Below are 6,000 nucleotides of genomic sequence, written 5' to 3'. Positions count from 1 at the left end.
GATTTGAATCGAAAAATCAAATAGAAAGAATGTCGTTGAAGTTGAATTATTAGTTCAGATCGTCGATTGGTAAGCGAATGAGAGGACTGAAACCTGATGATGAGGAGAAAATATTGTGAGGAGAGCTCTAAAGTCTTATAAAAGATTTGAGAAGAGATGGAAACGTTCGTCCCACCTCGTCGATCCCGAATTGACGTTCAGCATAGCATCAATGTCTAAATTAGATGTTATAAGCCACCATGGATCCTGGCACACGACGTGCAAATACGCAAGTCGCAGTGTTATTGCTTGCACCCTATGAGACGCGCAACCTCATTAGTCTAATTTTGGTTGCTTAACATTGTGGTAGAGCCATTTGATGGTCAAAGAGTAAGAAATGCCTTGGTCGTATCTCAAATACCGGTCAAGATCTTGTTAGCCAAGCTTACGTGCCGGCAGTGGAAGTGTGATGAAGCTAGGAAATTTGCGTAGACGCGTAACCTTAGTTTGATAGTAACCTTACTACGGAAAGTTTCCATCATGTCTCCATTGTATTTATCAGATTACTTTGACCGCTTTCTTAGCACGGAACTAAAATCGAAGTTCTTTGGGTAGAGCTTTACTAGAATGAGCTTAATAGAACAAAGGCGAAGACCGCGAGGCTGGAGCAGACGCAGAAGAGGACGTCAGAGGCACATTAGCCGTAGTGGCAATTGGTACTAAACACAAGTTTTAGCTCACGATCTATGACTTGTCATTTTTCGACTTTACGTAGCTCTGTCGACTAGACAATAAGGTTATTCCAGAAAGTCTCCCGTGGTGAGCCGTGGACGAGATTGAATGTAAGCGAGCAAGAATATTTGACATTGGTAGACCATTTTCAAGCTTCTTGGGGCTACGAAGATTCACTGTACTCATCCTGACTTCAATTGAAAGCCATCTTACTTGCGCATGCTGTCGGGTTTGTGGAACTTAGCTTCACGGTGATAACCTCATCGGAAAAATACCAGCGTCGTCAGCCCAAGCTACCGGTATTTTCCCAGTTCAACCTGCTCAGGTAAAAACCATCCAATAGGAGGTGGGATACCATTAGCGCTCCACGACATCATCTCAATGACCCACAAGTCGAGTTGTATTCACCAAACGCCGAAACAGCTCAATTAATCCTTAATTTGACTCGCATTGTGCACTAGACCCTTCTACGTTTACTCTAGAAATTCGGCACGCAACGAAGACGCGTGTTCATGCCGGTAGCTCAGCTAAAGAAAGATAATTCGGTCCCGACGTCAGTGAGGATACGCATAGATCAGATTTCGGAACAATACCTTTTGGAAATATGGTCCCTAGTCTCCTTTACTTAATACTCAGGCCACCAATACCACGGCAATTCCCCTCATACAACATCAGTGCAAGGCACGAGCTAGCGCTGTCAATTTATACTTGAGACGACTTGTTTTTACGTTTACAAATATTCTCGATCCCGACGCTAGTGCCAAATTCGAAGATCAGATAAATTACGCACAAATTTTGTCAAATACTTAAGCAAATCGATTTCTACCTCCTACATCCCCAAGGCCTCCGTCCAAAGTTTTTTTTCAATAATGCCATTATTTGAATTTATCTTGATCGTTCTGAAAACTTAATGAATTAAGATCGATTTACATGATTTTGAGAGAGTCGACCTCAAGCCAAGCTACCTCGCCAAGCATTGTTAGCTGAACTCTAACCTTAATCTATTCTTCACTTCTTCCCACTGAATCCCTAGCCACTTCAACCCTAGAAGTTTATTTCATAACCGGATGTATCTATTATTGATTTCTGACATTCTTCTAGAATTTGCAATGAATTGTCAATTTCAAGAGTCATTTTATAAAGTATTGATGAAATGTGAAAGAACGGATATGGTAGATGGATTTGGCACTCCCACGTTCACGGGATTCCATGGGAGACGGAATTTGTCCACTTTGTAGAACAGTTGAATTCCAGGAGAAACATTCAAATCTGCATGCTCTTGGAATTTCTTGGACCAGTCACCTGATATTAATCATCATGCAAATGATTTTTAATCTTGAATAGAATCATGTCTTCGGGACCGAGATAGCCAAGCTGAATTTAGTCTCCATGATCTAGCTGGAGGCTACTGTATATTCACTTCTTGGTGTTTTGGGGTATCGAGGCGGACTTAGAAAAACTCTATTCCTACTAGTACGTTCTTGTTGGTAACTACTCAGAGACTGTTTCGTGTACAGTGATGCTCGCGTTCTCACGTTTTTACGCGAGTCATACACTGATAAACTTTTCAAACTATGTCATATGTACACTTTCAAATCGAACATATTCATAATCCAAAATTAGTTTTGGAAAATTCGGAATATCAGGCACCTTCCTTGCTTGCACGTTCTTCTGAAAAAGAAGAATGAAGATTATAATCATACTTCGTGTAAAGACAGCGGGAGCAAAGCGCGGCTTATCTTCGGAATGTGCTCATTTTTTCCCTGCCGAGTAAATTCTTACCCGACAGCCCCTTAAATTTGATAGCAGAGGTTTAAAGTCTGATTACAAGCAAAGGGTAATGACCAAGGATCCATAATCTTATAGAAATTCATATTCAAACGTTGTTTGATATTTCATTTGTTTGCGCATAGCATCACGAACATGGAGGTTTTCGGTGCTAGCGTGGAAAATGAATCGTTACAGTTCTTTTCTTCTCTAAGAAATCGGCTTAGCGATGAATGTGGAATAAGGGTGTAATTATCAGCGACGTCTCATAGTCACATGACTCGACCATTCACCTTGTCCTGAAATTTGATAGAACTACGCCCTAAAAACAAAAAATCACACTAAAATACAAAAGGTATCACGTATCATTTTAATTTGCACTGCATATATTATTGCAAAACTAGAATTCTCTTCTCTTGTTCCTCTTCCTGTTATTTTTCTATGCTTCTCCTCCGGTTATCATTTTTTTCTTTTGCTATAAGCAAAAAGCGAAATGCTCCTCTTCCTCACCCCCTTCAGTATCACAAAAGGCCAAAATCCTTCGCAAAACTCACGACCTAATGATCTTCTTGCAGAATTCAGAACAAGCACAACCCACGCAGTAGATTTTGCTAACCACCATCTTCCAAATCGTTTTCTGACCGTCAGTCTTGAACGTCCATCTAGCACGGAGTTGATGTCCCTAATATCTCATCATCACTCAATCAAATGCCTCATACGAACTAATCAGCGAAGAGAATACCATACTCGAGTAAGCTAATCAAAAACGATTCCAGCTTATCGTCTACTCTACATTCAACTTCTGCATATACATCTGAGTCTGGCCGTACATCACGAGGATTTAGGCTTGCCTGTTTTATCAAACCTATAAACCCATCGAACCTGCGTGTCCTCGCTCATTCTTTCGAGATGGACTTCCGTCCGTCTCGGTCTACTTTGATCTATCCACATTATCTTAATACAACAGTTAAAACTGATCAATATACAAGCATTGGTCAACACTAAAGGTGTCATATTAGTAATTCCAGATATACAAGACGGTACAAACCCAGAATTCAAAATTTCAGAATCACCACGAATCAGATACAGATAACAATTTTACTTCCTGCTCATCAATCCGCCCCCTCACTCTATGATTCTCCAGCCATATAAGACTATATCAACCTAATCTGGGAAACATAAAATAAACTCAGATTCTGATACCAAGATAATGACGATACAAAAACGTAATTATAGTATGGATCCGCTGAAAGGTCTACCGTCAAAGTCTGCCATCATTCAGTATCAAAATAGCTTTTCGATATTTATCTTAGCTAGGTAATAATACACAATCTTGAAAGAATTTTAAACTATCGCTCCCCCTTAATGAAAGATAAGTAGTTTGTAGACCTCCAATATTCATACGCAGACAGAAGTTAAAAAAGATTGTGTCCTCAACGCCAATCTGATTTTTTGGAAAATTATCACCGTATCAAACATTCTCTGCTTTTAAGGCAATCCAAATCCTCTCTTCAGATATAGTATCAAAAAGCTTTCGATATTAAAGTGTGGCCCTGACCTGATATTCTGGACACGTTGTCATAATTGCAATCCATTCGTTTCCATCTTGAAACCTCGAAATACTTCAAGTAAAATATCTAGTTATCAACTAATGTCCTCATCTCTTGTTAGAATTGTGAAATAACACACAAGTGATTTTGATGCAGGAAGGAAATGTACGAATTCAACTTCATTAATATCCAATCTATCAAGTAATGATACTCTAAATAGGCGTAAATTATGCTGGCTCCTGTTTTTAAGAATATCATCAATAAATTATACTATCCATGTTCCCAGATACAACACAAATATATCATCATGCGAACCTCGATTAGCCTTCGTATATTGATGTATAGTTTTACTGCATATGTAAAATTTTAAATGCATCATACCACTCTCTGCATAAATTCGACCATTCATCCAATTTCCATCTCCCTATTGATTCAAAAATCGAAAGTTCTCTATTCCTTCAATTTTACATAACGCTCAACCCTCGGTTGATCAAAAGAACATCCTCCTTCCCACTCGCTTATCCCTCCCTCCTCCCTATCTCAACAACTATCAACATATATATACCCACTTCCGTTACAATCTTCCGGCTTATACTCATTCAACTCCTGATCTTGTAAGCTCAACTTCTATAATAATCTGCTCAATCCTTCATCCTACTTCTAGAGTATTCAATATCACAGCCTACAATCCAATGGTAAAGGTCATCAAATCCCCATCCCGATCGAGCCATTCAACCAGTTCGAGATGTCGAATTTTAATAAACTATCAAACCATTTTTAAATTTCAAACTAATCTCAAACGTTCAAACTCCTATATTCTTGAATTGCAATCTTGGCTATCAGACACCTTACTACTACTTAATACTCTAACATACATTTCTAACTCACCTCAATCCTGTCTCTCTTATTAGGTCAACCTACCACGAACCACGAACTTACTACTCTGTACATCACCATCCCACACACTATAATCGAAATCTTTACCTCCACAAAACCTCAAGTTTCATACCACCAAACAGTGAATACACAACCCTCCCTCCAAATACACCCACATCTATGTCCATCCATCCATCAGTCCATATGCGCTCTTCTCTCCTCTCCCTAAGTTCCACCTACACCTCCAGAAAAACCCAGCAAATTCTACATCTTCCCAAACCCCTTTTTCCCTGTCCATCTCAACTGTCCACTTACTCACAATAGCTGAATTAGCAACACGCTCGATGGTATCCCTTTTCCCCATCACACACTCTCTCCCTCTCACTCTCTCCATATACTACTCTCGGTCTCCCAATTCTCAAATCCAAATTCATATCAATCTCTACCGAACCTTCAATCTGGGTTCTCATACCAAGCAAGCGAGCAAGCAAGCAACTCCTCTCATTACACTTCCCCCCTCCTTCCCGCTTCCTTTGTCGCTTCTCTCCTCCATCCGAGAAGATCACATCAGCATGCCCATCCCCATCTCTTTAAATACTCACCTCTATATCTATACTCATAAATCAAATTAGTAGTAGAGCGCTCAAGCCCAAATCCAACCCAAGCTCCAAACACCACCTCTCTCCCCTTCTTCCTTACCCTTACTTCCCTCTACCTCTTCCTCTCCAAACCACACCAAAACTTCCCCAAAATCTCTCCATCCCCTATTTCATCCCCTATTTCATCCCCTAAACAACAGCACCCTTTTCATCCCCAACTCATTATTACAATCCTACTTTATCTTCTATCTGATTAACTATTCATTACTCACTACCCTCTCCTCCCCCAAAACCTACACTCAAATCCCCTACCATAAAACTTAAATCCAAATCCAAATTCCTCCCTAATCCCATCTCCATCCCCATCCCTATCCCAACCCATCCCAAAACCACACCCCCCAAATTCCAACTTCCAATTTCCAACTTCCAAATTCCAAAACCAACCACAACTTCCCCCAAAATTCCACACCATACCACCATTTTCTCCAACCCCACCC

The sequence above is a fragment of the Botrytis byssoidea genome, assembly GCF_014898295.1.
Source record: "Botrytis byssoidea strain MUCL 94 chromosome Unknown BBYS_008, whole genome shotgun sequence".
In the NCBI taxonomy this organism is placed as follows: domain Eukaryota; kingdom Fungi; phylum Ascomycota; class Leotiomycetes; order Helotiales; family Sclerotiniaceae; genus Botrytis; species Botrytis byssoidea.
The sequence above is the reverse complement of the archived record's forward strand: the minus strand, read 5'-3'. Positions refer to the sequence as shown.